Below are 19,925 nucleotides of genomic sequence, written 5' to 3'. Positions count from 1 at the left end.
AAGAAAATATCCGTCATCGGTTAAGATGAACATATCAAGGATAGACTTCCGGGGGAAACGTGAAAACGAATCCGCTCGGGAGAAAGAGGAAATAGATTACTTTTACCGGGTATTGGGCAAAAGTAAAGTATTCACAAATCGAGAAGAATATTACCGTTTACTGGGTAACAGACTCTCAGGGGACCCAAAAGCGTCTATCTAGGCAAGATCTAAAAAGGTCAATCAAGGACTCAACCCAATGAGGATATAACTCAGGGGGGATGGTTCCATCCAGATAATCAACTGGGAAGGAAGCTGAAATAATAATCATCCACGAGGAAATAACTCAGTGGGGAATGAGAAAGGTTAAATTATTTCTGCTTAAGGGGCTGACACTCTACAATTGAAAGAGGACAGACACATCGAATCTACGTGGGGGAAAGGATATCACCATGCCAAAGGATCAGAGAAATAATTAATCACAAAGTGAAATAATGTAATAATGGAATCTATGACTGTATATGTATATGCATATGTATACGTATATATGATGATTATGCTGATAAAACGACCACGAAGGATACAAACATTGTCGATCTGAATCATCGATACAACATCTCAGCCAATCTCAACAAGAGGGAAACAACTGGAGAAAGAGAGGTAATGGATGAATGCAAACTATCCATCACAAAGGCTCAACCCTGGTTGGGGAAAAGGGAAAGATCTATCGAGGATCTGCACCATCAACTCTGCAAGGAATTTTAGGTCAACACCATATCAAATAGAAGACAACCTGACAGAGGATCAGACATACTGCTCTAGAATCAGTGTTGAACTGGAATCTGTTGGAGACTTGAGAGGAAACACAATCTTGTGTCGGATCTAATGCAAACTGTTGAGAAACATGCCTACAACTCAAATGAGGAAAATGCAAACTCGGTTGGGGAAATCAACGAGATTTAGTGGGAGATACTGAAATGTTGATGGCGAGGAAACGAAAATTACACCAACTGCTTGGGGAAAACCAACAATGCTTCGCATTTTAGGGCTCACCTGTTCTCAGACCGCTATTTGATATTCCTTAAATGAAATCGATTGCTCTTAAAAGTAACTGCTTTTATTATTTAAGAAAAATATGATTTTGATTTTTAATTTTAATTTCAAAACGATCATCATAAAATTTTGATTCTATTTGGTTGAAAAGTAAGAGTAGAAACAATTAGATTAAAGCCCAACTTTATTTAATATAATGGTAGTCTGTAAATGACAAGACTCCACGGATATTTACAAAAGTTGAAAAATGGTAATTTACATGGAAAAGGGCTACATTGAATACAATGATCACTAATCCTTCTACCGACTTCAATGTCCACTGCGCTCTTGGCTTTGGTTGAAGATAAATCAGAACCAAACGTTGTGCTCAAGAATGTCTTCAAGACTGAAGATCAACAGGACGCATTTACTTGCCATAATCCCTAATTTTTGCATAAATTTCCCCAAGGTGGGGTACTCAATTTATCGGGATAATTTTTCTGTTTTATGTCTCTAACTTTTTCCTGGATCGCCCTTTCAGGTTTTCAATCCACCTCCCTTTCGGGTTTTCAACTTAGCGAGATGTTCTTTTTCTTTTTATGCGAAGTATTTCTTGACTGCAACAACATTCATAGGACGAGCGAACTCTTCACCGCCCATAGTTGTAAGAATCAAAGCACCGCCTAAAAAGGCTCTCTTAACAACATATGGGCCTTCATAATTAGGAGTCCATTTGCCCCTAGAATATGGTTTGAAAGATAGAATCTTCTTGAGCACAAGGTCACCTTTTCTAAACACGCAAGGTCTGACCTTCTTATCAAATGCTTTCTTCATTCTCTGCTGATATAACTGACCATGACACATGGTAGTTAACCTCTTCTCTTCAATTAAATTCAGTTGGTCATACCTGGTCTGACACCATTCAGCCTCAGTCAACTTGGCTTCCATCAAGACACGCAATGATGGAATCTCAACCTCTACTGGTAGCACAGCTTCCATGCCATAAACAAGTGAGAAAGGGGTTGCCCCTGTTTAAGTGCGGATGGATGTACGATACCCATGCAAAGAAAATGGGAGCATCTCATGCCAATCCTTGTACGTTACGACCATCTTCTGAATGATCTTCTTGATGTTCTTGTTTGCAACTTCAACAACCCCATTCATCTTGGGTCTGTAGGGAGAACAATTATGGTGTGCAATCTTGAAGTCTTTACAAAGAGCTTCTACCATATTCATATTCAAGTTAGATCCATTATCAGTAATGATCTTACTTGGCACACCATATCGGCATATAATTTGATTCTTGATAAACCTTACAATAACTTGCTTGGTCACATTCGCATACGATGCCACTTCAACCCACTTTGTGAAGTAGTCAATAGCCACCAGGATGAAACGATGTTCGTTCGAAGCTTTGGGCTCAATCATGCCAATCATATCAATCCCCCACATGGAGAAGGGCCATGGGGATGAAATGACGTTCAACAGTGTCGATGGAACATTAATCTTATCTGCATAGATTTGACACTTGTAGCATTTCTTCACAAATTTACAATAATCAGATTCCATTGTCAGCCAATAGTAACCTGCCCTCAACATCTTCTTAGCCATAGCATGCCTATTGGAATGAGTACCAAAGGAACCTTCATGGACTTCAATCATCAACAAGTCTGCTTCGTGTCTATCCACGCATCTGAGCAGAACCATATCGAAGTTTCTCTTGTAAAGCACATCACCGTTCAAGTAGAAATTGCCAGCTTATCTCCTCAAAGTCTTCTTATCTTTCAAAGATGCCCCAGGCGGGTAAATCTGACTTTGGAGAAAATACTTGATATCAAAATACCACGGCTTTTCATCTTTGACTTCTTCAACAGAAAACACATGAGTTGGCCTATCAAGACGCATCACGTTCAAATTAGGAACTTCATTCCAAAACTTCACGAGAATCATCAAAGCCAACGTTGCAAGAGCATCTTCCATCCGGTTCTCATCTCGAGGGATATGATGAAACTCAACCTTTGTAAAGAAAGTTGAAATCCTCCTCGCATAATCTCTATTCGGTATCAAACTGGGTTGATTTGTCTCCCATTCCCCTTTGATCTGGTTTACAACCAAAGTTGAATCTCCATAGACGTCCAAATACTTGATCCTGAGATCAATGGCCTCTTCAAGCCCCATAATGCAAGCTTCATACTCAGCCATATTATTTGTACACTTGAAAGTCAATCTAGCTGTAAACGGAAAATGAGTGCCTTGAGGAGTAATAATCACTGCCCCAATGCCATTACCATATTGATTAACAGCTCCATCAAATACCATGGTCCATCGGGAACCAGATTCTGGCCCTTCTTCAAGCAATGGTTCATCATAATCTTTCATTTTTAAGTACAAGATCTCTTCATCAGGAAAATCGTACTGCACTGACTGATAATCTTCAATCGGTTGGTGAGCTAAATGGTCAGCCAAGACACTACCTTTAATTGCTTTCTGACATCGGTATTCAATATCGTACTCTGATAACAACATCTTCCAATGGGCAATCCTCTCGGTTAAAGCAGGTTTCTCAAAAATGTACTTGATTGGATCCATTTTGGATATCAACCAAGTAGTATGATTCAACATATACTGACGCAGACGCTTAGCAACCCAAGCCAATGCGCAACAAGTCTTTTCAAGCATAGAATACTGAATCTCACAGTCGGTGAACTTTTTACTGAGGTAGTAAATTGCATATTCTTTCTTTCCAGTTTCGTCTTGCTGGCCTAGAATACAGCCCATACTCTCTTCGAGCACAGTCAAATACATGATCAACGGTCTTCCTTCAACAGGTGGAGACAAAATCAGAGGCTCAAGCAGATATTCTTTGATACTGTCAAAAGCTTTCTGGAAATCCTGGGTCCAATCACAAGACTGGTCTTTCCGAAGAAGCTTGAATATAGGTGCACATGTGGCAGTCATATGCGATATAAATCTTGAGATATAATTCAAGCGGCCGAGAAAACCTCTGACTTGCTTCTCAGTTTTGGGCGCAGGCATCTCTTGTATTGCTTTGACCTTGGCAGGATCAACTTCAATACCCTTCTCACTGACAATAAATCCCAACAACTTACCAGAACGAACACCAAATGTACACTTATTGGGATTCAAGCGGAGTTTGTACTTCCTCAAACGCTGAAATAGTTTTAACAAATGCTCAACATGTTCTTCTTCATCACTGGATTTAGCAATTATATCATCAACATAGACTTCAATCTCTTTATGCACCATATCATGATAAAGAGTGGTTGTAGCTCTCTGGTAGGTTGCACCAGCATCCTTTAAACCAAAAGGCATCACTCTATAACAGAATGTTCCCCAGGGTGTAATTTATGTGGTCTTCTCCATATCTTCGGGTGCCATTTTGATCTGATTGTAACCGGAAAATCCATCCATAAACGAGAAGACTTTGAATTTAGCTGTATTATCTACCAACATGTAAATGTGTGGCAGAGGAAAATCATCTTTCGGACTAGCTTTATTCAAATCGCTATAATCAACACACAGACGGACTTTTCCATCCTTCTTCGGAACAGGCACAATATTGGCCACCCACTGCGGATACTCAACAGTAACAAGGAAACCAGCATCAATCTGCTTTTGCACTTCTTCTTTGGTTTTCACTGCCATATCAGGATGAGTCCTCCTCAGCTTCTACTTGACTAGCGGGCGTTCTGGATTCAACGGCAACCTATGCTCCACAATCTCAGAATCCAAACCAGGCATGTCTTGATAGGACCAAGCAAACACATCTGAATACTCTCGAAGAAGATCAACCAATCCCTTCTTAACCTCTGGACACAATTGAGACCCAATATTGACTTCCTTCACATTATCTTCAGAACCTAAGTTGACTAACTCAATCTGCTCTTCGAATGGCTGAATGACTTTTTCCTCGTGCTCAAGTAGACAAGACAATTCATCATACACTTCTTTATCACTTTCTTCCTCAGCCTCAAACACATGGAATTCAAAGTTTGGAGAAGGAGTAGGATCATTGTATTCAATGGGTTTAGAAACCAACATGCATAATAATTTGATATTTTTATTTTAGAGAAGTGAATTGTAACCAAATATTATGCAGATGGACAATTATTATTTATTTATGTTTTATGTGATTACCATTTTTCAGAAAAGCAAAAAGTAAAAATAAAACATCATAGATGTGGATGAATAGAATTGCATTTTATTAATGATTAATTTGAAAATTGCCCAACAATGTTCACTTCTCCCTTAGGCATAGGAGAAGGATTTTTCTAAAATGATAAAAACAAATTACTTAGAGTGATAAATAATAACAGGAACATCAACAGAGATCCAATTGTTGTAAGCCTTTCCATGTGTCATGAAATTGGTGCAGTCTTCATCTTCATCACCCTCAATCACGGCAGCTGAGTGTTGCTCATTACCATGGATGAACCCTTCGCTACGGAGACTAGGTTGCACATCTTCAGCTTTAACATAAGACGACCCTTGCTGGAATCCCAAACCAACTCTACTCTTGTTCTCGACGACCTATGCCATGCGGCCCCACTAATCAGAATTGTCATCTTCAATAATCTTTTGAGCGTCTTTGAAAGAGGACATAGGTGCCCCAGTTTTCTTTACTTCAGCAATGGATAGAGCTTGGAACGGGGTTCCAACCTCATCCTTAGCTTCCACATATGAAAAAAAAACGACATGTGACTTACTAACAGCGCTTTCTCTCCACCCACAATGACGAGCTTGTCATTCTTCACAAATTTCAACTTTTGGTTCAAAGTGGATGTCACAGCTCCAGCCTCGTGTATCCAGGGCCTTCCCAATGAGAAACTATAGGCCGGGTGGATATCCATTACTTGAAAAGTAATATGGGAATCACACAGACCTATCTTCACTGGAAGGTCTACTTCTCCTATGACAGTCTTGTGAGAACCATCAAATGCTTTGACAATCACGCCATTGTACCTCATAGGGGCGCCTTGATACGTTAACCTTGACAAAGTTGACTTGGGGAGTACATTCAATGAAGAACCGGTATCAACCAATGCATTTGACAACACATCTTCCTTGCAATTCATTGATATATGTAGTGCCAGATTGTGATTTCTACCTTCCTCAAGAAGCTCTTCATCACCGAAACTCAAATTGTTACAGGAAGTAATGTTAGCCACAATATGGTCAAATTGATCCACAGTTACATCATGTTCTACATAGGCTTGCTCCAACACCCTTTGCAATGCTTCTCTAGGCACTTCAGAATTTATGAGCAGAGACAACACTGAAATCTTTGAAGGAGTTTGAAGCAGCTGCTCCACCATATTAAATTCACTTTTCTTGATCAGTCTCAGTACCTCATCATCATCACTAGGCCTCAACTTGTTGGACTCACCAGACTGACACTTTGGAGCACTAACCGGATTTGCTACAGGTACATCAACCTTCTTAACAACAGACATATCTTCTACACCTCTTTTGGAAAGACAGGTCCAAATACACGACCGATATGAGTCACCTTTGCTATATCGGCAATGTTCACAACAGAATTGGTCGTAGGAAACGAAACCTCTTGACCATTCTCCAACATAGTAGCATTATACTGATATAGAATAACTCTATCGGATGCATACGGGACGAGGCCCGCTAATCGTATTACCAACGGTGATACCGATCTATTGACACTCTTACTGATGCTGCTGTAAAATTGAATCACTACCCTCTCAGGGGTTTTAAATACTGGTACTATCACATTCACATCACCTATATCCCTCGACTGTTGAATCTGGATTACATTCTCATCCATCAACTCCTGGATATCTCTCTTGACGATTGAAAACCCACGAGGGTTTACACTGCAAATTGCACAACCATCATGGTCATTCTCACAACCACTAATTGTACACAGAGTCTTATGCATTTCCACCAAGGACCGACGAATATGTCGCACATCGAACACTCGAAAACTTCCCAGACAACCATCTACCATATTAACAGAGGAATTACCATGAGTAGACAATGGGTTAGCTTTCACATTCGGAGCACGGTCCTCAAAGGACATCATCCCACTCTTCACTAGCTTTTGGACCTCATACTTCAAAGGGTAGCAATTCTCAATATCATGGTCGTGAGCTCCTTGATGAAAAGCACAATGGAGTTCAGGCTTATACCACCACGGAAGTGGTTCTGGAATTTGTGGCGGATTTCTTGGGTGAAGTAGGTTCTTGAGAACCAAAGACGGATAAAGTTCAGCGTACGACATAGGAATAGGGTCAAAAGAGACCTTCTTCCTCTCGAAATTCGGTTGTTGTTGATTATTGTTGTTGTTGTCATAGTTGTTTGTTCTTTGTTGTGGTTGTTGTTGATGTTATTGTTGAACTTGTGCTGATTGATTGTTTGAAAATACTGGAATAACGGATGAAATTTGATGATGATGTTGGCGCGGTTGCAGATTTCTTTTGACATGAGGCCTCATCTGCCTCCCCATAGATACTACATTGGTTTCACCTTCCTTCTTTCTAGAAAAACTGCTCCCATATTTCTTGCTTGATGATACCTCTTCCTTAGACAAACGTCCCTCACGGACACATTCTTCTAACCTCATCCCCATGTTTTCCATTTTGGTAAAATCACTGGGGGCACTAGAAATCATGCATTCATAATAAAACGAACCCAGGGTCTTAAGGAAAATCTTGGTCATCTCTTTCTCTTCCAACGGAGGATTGATCTGAGTAGCAAGCTCTCTCCACCTCTGGGCATATTCTTTGAATGTCTCTTTGTCCTTCTGAGACATCGACCTCAGTTGGTCTCTATCAGGCGTCATGTCCACGTTGTACTTATATTGCTTCACAAAAGCTTCACCTAAATCGTTGAACGTGCGAACACTTGCACTATCTAACCCCATATACCACCTCAGATCGGCACCAGTCATACTTTCTTGGAAATAATGAATCAATAACTGATCATTATCAGTTTGCGTTGACATTTTCCTGGCATACATGACGAGATGGCTAAGTGGACAAGTATTTCCCTTATACTTTTCAAAGTCAGGGACTTTAAAGTTCATCGGGATCTTGACATTCGACACTAAGTAAAGTTCAGCAACACTCTTACCAAACAGGTCTTTTCCTCTCAGGGTCTTCAATTCCTTTCGCAACTCAAGGAATTGATCCTTCATCTCGTCCATCTTCTCATAAACATCAGGGCCCTCAGACGACTCGGAATGGTAGACGGTGTCTTCGACACGAGGCAGGGTGTGAACAACTAAAGATGGAACAGACATGACCAGGCTAGATGTCGGTGTCGCATCCGCGAAAAACAACCGGCGGGCTAAAACAAAACAAACAGAGCCGCCACCGTGCGTTATTTATCCCAAAGAGGGAAAGGAAACGCTCGAAGTAAACCTGGAAAAGACATGGTCTCGCGACCAAAGAGAGATGGGATCGGGAGTCGGTTATGCGAAGGGAAGGTATTAGCACCCCTACGCATCCGTCGTACTCGACGGGATCCACGCTCAGAAAGATAGAAGAAAGGTTGCTAAAACTGCTCACAAACATCACACACGCACACTAGAAACAACACAGGTGGGAGAAGAGGGGAAAGGGCTCGCTAGGATATCGCATCCTATGCCTACGTATCTCATCTGGAATGAGAATCAGAGCTACCGTAGTTCGGCTAACGCACGCCGAAACAAAACACACACAAACATGCAAACATGGAAACCGAATGCCAATCGCTGGGCTTACATCAGACTCCGAACCAACAAACCCACACTGGAAACCAAATGCCAATTGCTGGACTTATATCGGACTCCAAGCACACGACAATAGGATACGGAATGCCAATCGCTGGGCTTACATCCATCTCCTAACACACACAAGAAAGGTAACAAACAAACAAGTTAATAGGGAGTCGGGAACTCGAGCCTAATAACTGTCAAGCAAACACACACAAAAAGAAAAAGGGTGCCCGGAGAGATCTCGTACAATCTCCTGCCTACGTACCTCATCTGGTATGAGGATCAGGGCAACGTAGTTCCCCTTAACAGGGGAGAAACTTTCTCCTAACCAGAGACTGGGAAATGACAAACTAGAAGGGAGACTGACTCGAGCCTAATAGTTATCATGCATTCCACAATGGTCCTAGGTTGAGTTTTCTATCTAACTTGCACAGGCAGCAAGCTATCCTAATCAGGACAAACAAAGCAAACATACACACAATTAGCACACACTATATACAACAAAGTGGGCTCACACAAGGGTTAGGCTGTGAAACACAAGCCAACTGTAATCGGGTGTAGTTAGCTCTTAACCCTAACATTGAGAGTTAGGGTGAAGCAGATGAAATGGGAAGTGAAGATAAGACTTCACAGCTCTTATCCCTGGCCTGGGAGAGCTTCAGATGATATAAGGTGTGGGAGTTCAGAAACTTGGAACTCTCTCCACAAGTTAATGACTCTATAGATCTTGGGTTAATATCCACAATGCATCAACATGTAATGTGAGCAAAGGGATGACACACAGACTAACAGGAGATGGGTTACACATCTCTTTTATCTGTCAATTGCCTTATCAAAGGTCTTTTCCTGCTTGGCACAAACATAAACAAACACAAGCATTGCCTCTTAAGGAGGACTTCAGACAGGTGTCTGACCACATAACAGGCCAGGTCTTCCAGACTACATGGAGTCAGTGAATTATACCTCTAGTGGTTAAGCAACCAAGCAAACAGCAAAAGCAAGTTCAAAAGAACTTAAGCAACTAATATACCTGAAAACAATAAAACTCAGTCAGTATACAATCAACAAAAGTCAAACAGACAATTAAAAGTCAACAGTCAACAGACATAGTCAACATCAGTCAAACAAGCAACAAGTGAAAGGCACAAGCTCAACTCAAATGAACTAAAAGCCACCTACAAAACAAGTCAAGATTAGTCAAGATAAACCCAATAGTCAACTCAAGCAATGTGAATCAATTCCCTCAGGGCCATATGCTTCTTAACCTGCAAACCAAGCTCAAACATGAGAAGCAAACCACTAGGACAAGGCCTAGGGTCAAAAAGGGAGAAATAATTCAAAACAGAACATGAAAATTGACAAGAATCAAGCTTAATCAATTAAGAACAATATCCAAGTGGTCTCATATCAATAGCATCAACCAATTTCATTTCACAAGCCAAATATGGTAAAGCATGCAAGTTGAAAGCTCATTGAAGCAACCAGAATGAACCAATCCACATCAACTCAAAAATGATTCAATAAGTCTCAAGAAAAATCATGGCTAAACAGCAAACATCACATGATCATCACACCAAAAATCAAAGCATTTGGACAAGTTTAGGCATGGCAAATAAATTCCATAAGGCAAGGCAAGCACAAATAAGCTCAATTAGGGCACAAAATGCTACATCAACTTAGCACAAGCCTAAAACAGAATCCAAACATGATAAATGTCTCAAACCAAAGCCACAATAAACTTTAAAGTGTCTAGAAACAATGTGCAAAATTTCAAGTTCATATGATAAACATCAAGCATTTCACAAATCATTGAAGTTCATGACTATCCAAAAGTCCACAAATGACTAACCAGCAAAGAAAAATCTCAAACAAATCAGAAATCATTCCAAAAATTCCATAAATATTCATGATCAATCCTAACATCCGGAAGTAGCATCATGCAAAAATTCACATCAATTGGCATTTATTTGGAATGGAAAAGAAAATCCACAAGTTGAGCAAGCAATGGTGTGACACACATTGTCACACCTACATTAAACAGATCATAACTCATCAACCAGAAATGCTAAAAATACAAACTCAACACCAAAATTTCAATCAAAGTGTCTAGTTTAAGCATGCAAATTTTCAAAATCATTGGATCAAAACTTATCATTTCATGAAGCTTTTGGCAAGGTAGGTCAAGAAAGCACATACATACACAATCCCTAAGCCAAAACAAAATTCATGCGTGCACAATTTCTGGGAAAAATCTCATAAAATACTAGACATGATGAGGAACAAAGTGCAAAAAATCCCAGGCCATTTGGATTAATATTCATGGAGTTATGATTTTTTGAATGAATGAAAAAATAAAAAAATGACATGGAAACATGGTATGAATGAATGGAACAACATGAAATAAAAGGCAAGGCAATAATTGGAAATGTATGGCGCCAAGGATCGAACTGCAGAGGAATTTAAACTTGGCGCGTTTCATCATGAAACGCCCCGTTTCATTAATGCCTATGTGGCACGGGGAAACTCTCACAGCCAATCAGTTTGCCACGCCACCTACAACTGGACCAACGCATGAAGAAAAACACACAAACGCATGCAGAGTACGCGGTGAGAGGATCAAACACGGTTTCTGGACAGAAACCCTAACATTCATCAATGTTCATGCATGTTCTTGAGCTCAAGAACAAAAGTTCACAGAAATTGACAAAACTTATACCATTGGATAGATCCTCTAACACACAACACGAATCTAAGTTCAATTTAACCTAACTCCACATGCATCAAGAGATTCGAGCCAAAGAACATTCATCCATCAAACTTATAATCAACATAACTAAGTCATTTCTTCATGGATTTCAATGATCTAAAGTGCAGATTAACCACCTATGAAAGATCTACAACCTACATCCATCAATTTCATAAATCATGAAAGTCGAATTCTAACCTTGTTGGAAGTGCAGAAGTGAAATCGAGGCTTTCAGGCTTGGCAAGGCACAAACAGAAGCTCCTCAGCTCTTGGATGAATGAATGGAGGAAAGTTTGAGTGTTAAAATGGCACGATCTAGCTTAAATCTCCACTTGCCATTGATGAGCAAAACTTCAACAGTCCTCAAATTTGCTTGCAAATCAATGGATCTTGCTTCCAAAATCTCCAAATATGCTTATGGATGATGATGCAATCAAGAACAAGGCAAGGCTTGTGAAGAATTTTGAAGAAAAAGTGAGAGAGAAAATTGTGAAGATTTTTGCAAATGGATCTAGATCTGAGAATTTGATGTGTTAATCACAAAAACAGTTATGCTTATGCTTTTATATGGTGTACTAATGATGTATGCTAATCATGATTAAGCAAATGCAAAGGATTAAGTGAAAACCAAGTGTTTGTGCAAATTGTCCAATTCACCTCTATGCATGGAAAGCAATGCTACAGTGCACATTTTTGAATCCAATTCACTTCAAAATGACATGTAGAAGCCAAATGCAATGCTTGGAAGTGAAAACAATGCATACTTTTTGAATTTGACTTTTCCCTCCAAAATTCAAATGAAAATGCCAATATTTTTGTGATCAAAATGCATGGAATATGATGCATGTTTTGGATAGCACATGACAAGAGAGAAATGTTGCAAAAAGAACCACTTCAATTGGCCTTATGGTTCAAAAGTTATGCACTTGTGAAGTTCAAATTATCTTGACCATGATTGATCCACATTTTCTCAACCATACATGAGAAATTCATGTTCTTGGACCTTTTGGAAAGGTGAGAGCAAGATCTACAACTTTCATGTTGGACAAAATTTCATTTGAAGCATGCTTGATGATGTAAACTTGAGGAGAAAACCTTTCCATTTTTGGCAATTTTGAATTACAAGTCACTTTCTATTTTTGGAAAGTTTTGTCCTGACTTTAATTTCTTCAATGTTGATGTTTGGAATGTCAAATGAAACTTGTTTGGACATGAATGAAGTATTTCTAACCACTTCCCACCTCCAAATCCAACAGTTGACTTTTGGTTGACTTTTTCGAGTTGATAGATGACTTGGTCATGCATAGATGAACTTGAGCCTCAATCTTCTGATGAAATGGCTCCAAAATGAAACCCTAGCTTATACAAGCTCAAAAAAACCATATAATGATCCCCATCTCAATGAAGACCTCATCTCCTTGCAAAACCCTGACTGGCACAATTCAACTGATTAGGGTTGACCAGAGGTCAAAACCCTAATCCCAAGGAATCTGATCAAGCACAATGAACCTCTTGGTGATGATGAGACCATGATGATAGTGATGTACCATTTCAACCAAGATAATGATCAATCTCCTTGAGGAACCAAGAAACCCTAATTGGAACACAAACCCTCAAATGGCTAGTGATCAATTCAATGAAACCCTCAGGCTTGAATCTTTTAACCTCTCTATCTTCTGAGCAAGACTTAGGAGGATGACTTGCTTATTGTCTCCATATGATATGCAAAGATGCAATGACTAATGTCCTACAAATGAAATGCAATATGCTAAGCTAGTCCCAAGAGAGGAGGGCAAATTTTGAGGTGTTACAGTCGGCATGGAAGCAAAAGTAGGCGCAAACCCTTCATGCACAAAGCTTGGTGGAATTCCCCACGTGAATCCGGCAGGCATAGCTGGAGCAAACTGAGTGGCAGGCACAGTTGAGGTAGCAACCTCTAAGATGACAGTCCTCTGAGGAGGAGGAGTTGCAGGCGTTGGAGAAGACTAATTTTGAGCATCTAAAACAGACTCCATCATGGCAGTCAAACGAGCAATCTCGTCTTTCAACTCTCGGTTATCTTGTTCCAATTGTTCCATGATTCTCGATTGATTGGCGCGAGTGTTATATCGATGAGTCGGCTTGGCTGAAGCACAAAAGAATAACCAATAAGACATATGGCAGAAGAAAACCTGTTATGCAAATGATGCATGAAATGCAATGTTTTGTTTGTTTTTATTTTCAAGGAACATACTATTTTATTTGCAAATATATAATAACAACAATAACAAATTTGATTGACCATAAAAATCTCTTTTATTCATATAATTTTGGAAGGATTACACTGAGTACAATTTCAGAAACCAAAATACAAATACAAGAGAAAAAGAAACTAATCATCCTAAGGATCCCCTAACAATAGTGTCAGGTGATCTAGTTGCAGTCGCGTATTTCATTCAAATGTGTCGAATCTCGGACTCAAAAGAAGTCTTCATCTGAGCCTTCTCGAGGATAAGCTGGTCAACAATCTTCTTCCAAGCACCGGAAGGCTGAGGCATACTAGAGGAAGATGGACCCTCTGGCTCTCTCTGTCTCTTCACTATTCGGTCTTCAAGAAGTTCAATAAGCGCATCTTTGTCCTTAGACTCAAGCTGCAACTCCTCATGCTTTCAGCTCAAAGTATGGAACCGCTCTTCCCACATATCTTTCTCTTGCTTCATCTTGGCGAGTGCATCTTCCAGCTCCTCTACATCTTGGTTAGGGAGAGTTGATGGCCCAACCACAACCATAGACATAGTCTCTCACAAGCATACGACATCTTCAATTCCAAAGCTCTTTTCTTCACCCAAAGAATGTAAGCTTCCAAAGCTACACAGTTGTACGGACCAAGCTCGGATCTTCCTTTCTTATGCACATTATGCCAAACATGCACTATCTTCTACTTCAAATGTTGGGATCTTTACCATCTTGATAGAAAAGACCTTCTAACTGAGTGTTATTAGGTCTGTCTCTCAAGGGGAACCCAAGTTAACGACGAGCCAAAGCAGGGTTGTAGTTGATTCCTCCTTGTGTACCAATGAGAGGCAAATTAGAGAATTCACCACAACTATCAATAATATCCGAGCTACTCAATGCGGAGTCATACCAAACTATATCATCATTAGTTAGAGACATAAGTCTTTGGGACCACCGTAGATATTGTTTATTCTCTACAAAAGCATGTGTCTAAGGCAAGTGCGAAATAAACCACTTGTACAGAAGAGGAACATAGCACACAATAGTTACACCACCTTTAGAATTCCTCAAATGCAAAGAGAAGTACATATCACCTAACAAACTAGGCACATGATTCCTAATCAATAAGATTCTAATGGCGTTAACATCAACAAAACCATCAATGTTAGGGAACAAAGCTAAATCATAGATGAGCAACACAAAGATAGCTTCAAAAGCATCCACACTACCGGCTTGAGCAAAGGCAGTAGCTTTCCCAATGAGAAACTCATAAGTCAACCCAAACATTCCTCCTTTCTTCATCCAATGAGCCTCAATCTCAGACTTCTTCATATGAAGAGCTTCAACTATAATATGAGATCTGAGAATCTCCTCTAATCCACTAAAAGGCACCTTGTCAGAAACATGTATCCCCAAGAGATGGGCATACTCTTCTAATGTAGGCACGAGAGGATCATAAAATTGAACCAACACACTCAAGAGTCCTTCCACCACATCAGCAGACAATACAGACAAAAGCTTCCCATGACGTTGCTTGAAATCCAAGGGATCTAATACAAAAGACGATAGCTTCCTTAGATCTTTCAAGTCGGGACATCTGAAACTATACTTCTTAGTGTTCCTTCATCCACAATCCATGGTCTGGAAATATTTGCAAATAAAGCCTTAGTTCCTTGAAGTTATTTTTCGTGTGATGAATGTCATGATGCGCATGAATGCATTAATGCAACAATCATAAACAAGGGATCACACACAAGGCAAACACAAATAAAGGTCAAGGGATTAATCAAGTCATTGTCAAGATCAATCATCCATTTTGGTGGATTATGGTTTTCACCTTATCAACACCCAAGTTCCATTGATATTGACAATACTTGATTGGATCAACCAAGAATCAAAGGTTTGTTGTGAGTCACTAGCATGGAGTCAGGTTAATAACCATCCTAAGGGAGTGTGCTAAGGATAAAAACCTGTAGATCATGTTCTAAAAAGTTCCCAGAGTCTTAATTTCATCTATCAGATATTACAGGTTAGGATAACTGACTCATCAACCCATAATATTCTCAAGAGAAACTCGTCTGAGTGTAGTATCGCATAACAACTGTTATCAAGTCTACACTTGAACAGTCTCTGCACTACGTCCTAAATAGGCCAAGTTGAGTTAAATGTTCTACGGTCCTCAGCTACTCGGACCCCAAATCGGAGAAAGTAATGCCTAACCACAAATAACTAGTGTGACATCAATAGCTCCAAAAGGGTCTCCAATGAGTAGATGGGTCTCAATCCAATTTATTAAGGACTACTCCACACAAGTCGAACATGACTATACCATCCTCCTATCTTAATTGCACTCAAGTTTAGGTTAGAACTTATCTCACCACTCAGAGATCACCAAGCACAATAAGCAGATTATATCACACAAAACAAATATACAAACATCAAATATACAATTATATATACATAAAAAAAGTAGGCTAAACCCACTGAGGACTACTCCCCAGCAAAGTCTCCACTTAATTTCTGTATTGGTAAATTCATGACCATTAAGCTATGGATAAACTTAAAGTCAATAAAACCAGAGTCGCCACCGCATTTTTATTGTTTCCAAAGGAGAAGGGAAAAGTACGAACAAAACCTAAAGATAAGAAGTTTTCAAATCAAAACTAATAATATGTCAGAGATTACAAGTAAGGGGGTTGGTTACACAGAGGGAAGGTGTTAGCACCCAAAGTGTCCTAGGTACTCCTAGGGAGCCCTTTTTATGTGTGTATGTGTTTTGGTATAAAATATGTTTGCAATAAATAGGTGTGGGGATGAGAAAAGAATTCATTAATTATATTTTTGTGTTTGACAAGACCTTCAGACTTGTGCCTAAGTACCAACATAAAAATGAGGGATCAAAACCTCGTAGTTCGTGGTAACAATTCAAAATGAGTGTATTGCTTTTAACAAAAATGTAAGTTTAAAAGAGGCACAAAAGGCCTAAAAGGGTTTAAATGAGTGTTAGTTTTTTTTGTCTTTTGAAATTTTAAGTCTGATATGGTTAGATTCATTTACAAGTTTGGTTAAGAAAAAGAGTTTGAAAAATGTAATGGCATAAGGCCAAAGTTTCTAATTTGGAATAAAGTCTAAGTTTAGAAATCCCAAGCAAAGAAGGTTTTTTTGAAAAGGGGCAAGTAGGGAAAATTAATACAACTTCTTTCAAAACTAATAACATTGTCTCTACCTCCAGGCCTTAGAATTGCTTCACAATGGGAAGAAATGTGGATTAGTCATAGTTGATGACTATAGCAGATGAACTTGGGTTAAATTCCTTAGAACCAATGATGAATCATATGATGCGTTCAACATATTCTGCATACAAGTAAAAAATGAAAAAGAATAAAAATATTTAAAAGTAAGAAGTGATCATGGAGGAGAGTTTGAAAACGAGCCATTTGAAACTTTTTGTGAAAAACATGGAATCGTCTATGAGTTCTCTTCTCCTAGAACTCCATATTAAAATGGAGTTGTAGAGAGAAAGAACACATCTTTACAAGAAATGGCCAGAACCATGATCCATGAAAATAACTTACCTGTGTACTTGCGGGTAGAAGATATAAACACGTCATGTTATGATCAAAATAGAATCTATATTAGACCTATTCTGAACAAGACTTCATATGAGTTGTTCGAAGGGAAAATGCCAAGCATTTCTTATTTTCATTTGTTTTGATGTACATGTTACATCTTGAACAATAAAGTCTATCTTAAGAAATTTGATGCCAAAGCTCAAAAGGGTATCTTTTTAAGATATTGTGAATGCTTAAAGGCATACATGGTGTATAACTCTGAAATCAAAATAGTTGAAGAGTCAATACACATCAAATTTGATGACAAAGAGCTTGATAGTAAAATGTTTGAGCTAGTTCAAAGATTTTTAGAAATTTGTGTGTCTGAAGACATCTCAGGAGTTAAAGGTCTAAAAGATAGAAGTTCATAAGCTAATAATCCATCAGAAGTTGGATGTTCATATGCTATTAGAACTTCAGGAGATGGTGGTCCAAAAGATGATCCAACCTCGAAAGCTCATCCAGATGAAGAAGATTCTGAAGAAGCTCAAGATGGCTCCTCATAAGCATCACAATCCAAGAAGACATTCGAGTACGAGTCTTCACATCAGAAGAGTTTATTATTAGAAATAAAGATAGTCCTAGAAAGACAAGGTCTACCTTTAGAGAAGAACATTCAATGTTAGGATTACTCTCCGTGACTGAACCTATTTCTGTTGATGAAGCACTTTATGATGATGTCTGGATTGTGGTAATGCAAGAAGAGCTGAATTAGTTCCAAAGGAATGAAGTCTAGGATCTGGTACCCAAACCTTATCATAAGAACATTATTGAAACAAAATGGGTATTCAGAAACAAGTTTATTGAACAAGGAGAAGTGGTAAGAAAATAAGGCTAGACTTATAGCTCAAGGCTATAGTCAGCAAGAAGGTATAGATTTCTTTGAAACCTTTGAACATGTTGCAAGGTTAGAGGAAATCAAGTTACTTCTCTCTTATCTTATTAATCATGATATTATTTTATACCAAATAGATGTTAATAGTGCATTTTTAAATAGAATCATTTCTGAAGAAGTGTATGTTAAACAACCACCTTGATTTGAGGATTCAGTCCACCCAAATCATGTTTTCAAACTTTAGAAATCACTCTATAGAGTCAAACAAGCTCCCAGAGCTTGATATGAGAGACTGAGTAATTTTATATTAGAAAATAGGTTTCAAAAAGGGAAAGTATACACTACACTATTCATAAAGACACTTAAAAATTATGTCCTAATTGTCCAAGTATATGTGGATGATATTAGTTTTGGATCTACTAACGCTTTTCTTTTCCAAGAGTTCTCAAAGATAATGTAGGTTAAGTGTGTGACGAGTATGATGAGAGAAATGAAGTTCTTCCGTCGTATTCAAATCACTAAATTCATAGATGGATTATATGTTCATCATACAAAATATACAAAGGAGATTATGAAGAAGTTCAATCTAGATGATTGCAAGATCATGGCAAATCATATGCATCCAACCTGGAATCTTAGAAAATAGGAAAGTAGCACCAAGGTCTGTCAGAAGCTGTATAGAGGTATGATTGGCTCTTTACTTTATTTAAAAGCTTCTAGGCTAGACATTTTGTTCAATGTTTGCCTGTTTGCGAGATTTTTGTCAAATCCTAGAGATACTCACGTAACTGTTGTTAAGAGGATCGTTAGTTATCTGAAGGGAACAACCAATCTAGGATTGCTTTATAAAAATACCTAGATTATAAGCTAGTTGGATTTTATGATGTTGACTATCTGAAGGGAACAACCAATCTGAAGGGAACAACCAATCTAGGATTGCTTTATAAAAATTACCTAGATTATAAGCTAGTTGGATTTTATGATGTTGATTGTGCTAGGGATAGAATTGAGAGAAAATCCACTAGTGGACACTGTCAATTCATATGTAAAAACTTAATATCTTGGGCTAGTAAAAGAAATGCAACTATTGCTTTGTCTATAGCAGAAACAAAATACATCTCTACTGCAAGTTTTTACACACAACTACTTTGGATGCATTATTAGTTGGAAGACTATCAGATATGTGGAAGCAGTATTCCAATCTTTTGTGATAATACTGTTGCTATCTGTTTGACAAAGAATCTTATTCAACATTCTAGAACCAAGCACATAGAAATAAAGCATCACTTTATTAGAGATTATGTTAAGAATGTTGTAATAGATATATAGCTCATTGATATTGATCATCAATGGGTTGATATATTTACCAAGCCTCTTACTATTTAAAGATTTTATTTTATTAAAAAGAATATGAAAATGCATTTTATAAAATATTAGTGTTTGCTTCTGAATGGAGGATCAGAGTCTGATAGGGATCAGAAGCTATTATGGTTAGAAGATTTGAACTAGCTTCTGATGAATAGTAGCCTTTGAAGCAACTTAGCCTCTAATACTCAGAATACGATTAGTTTCCTCTGATAGCATATAAGTGGAAAACAAATTTAAACACTTGTCCACTTATGTGTCACAAATCTGAAAGGTCATCTGACACTTGGTTGCTTAGTTGATGGGTAATAACTAATGGGTTATGATGAAATTAGTTTTTAATACTGTGTCTCGCGCCCATTTGTCATTAACTTTTATTTCTTTCAAAATAAA

Source organism: Lathyrus oleraceus, chromosome 5, assembly GCF_024323335.1.
Source record: "Lathyrus oleraceus cultivar Zhongwan6 chromosome 5, CAAS_Psat_ZW6_1.0, whole genome shotgun sequence".
Classification (NCBI taxonomy): Eukaryota; Viridiplantae; Streptophyta; class Magnoliopsida; order Fabales; family Fabaceae; genus Lathyrus; species Lathyrus oleraceus.
This window is presented reverse-complemented; position numbering follows the sequence as displayed.